Source organism: Gracilinanus agilis, chromosome 3 (assembly GCF_016433145.1).
Source record: "Gracilinanus agilis isolate LMUSP501 chromosome 3, AgileGrace, whole genome shotgun sequence".
NCBI classification, from domain to species: Eukaryota; Metazoa; Chordata; class Mammalia; order Didelphimorphia; family Didelphidae; genus Gracilinanus; species Gracilinanus agilis.
Genome location: NC_058132.1, coordinates 619060667 through 619061015, shown reverse-complemented (window position 1 = coordinate 619061015; position 349 = coordinate 619060667).

The following is a 349-nucleotide window of genomic DNA, read 5'->3' as shown; positions in this document are numbered from 1 at the left end:
AAAATAAATATCCATGTGCCATGGTGGGTGGAATCTTCTGTTGTTAAAAAAAAGTATATATACATATATATTTTAATATATTTTATATGTAAATATATAAAATATTTCTATATAAATAGATTATATTATATATAATTTTATATATCATATATGTATAATTTTTTAAGACATAAAAGTGTCCCATATTGCACCCCTGACTACTACAGCCTGGGCAGCTGTCTATCCAGGCTACTCCTTGTTCTGACTCTACTTAAGAATATATTGTGAGGAATGAATTCAGAATGTTGTCTTACACTGTTTATGCTACACAAATGTTCTACATAGAAGACTTGCCCAAATCTGACTTACG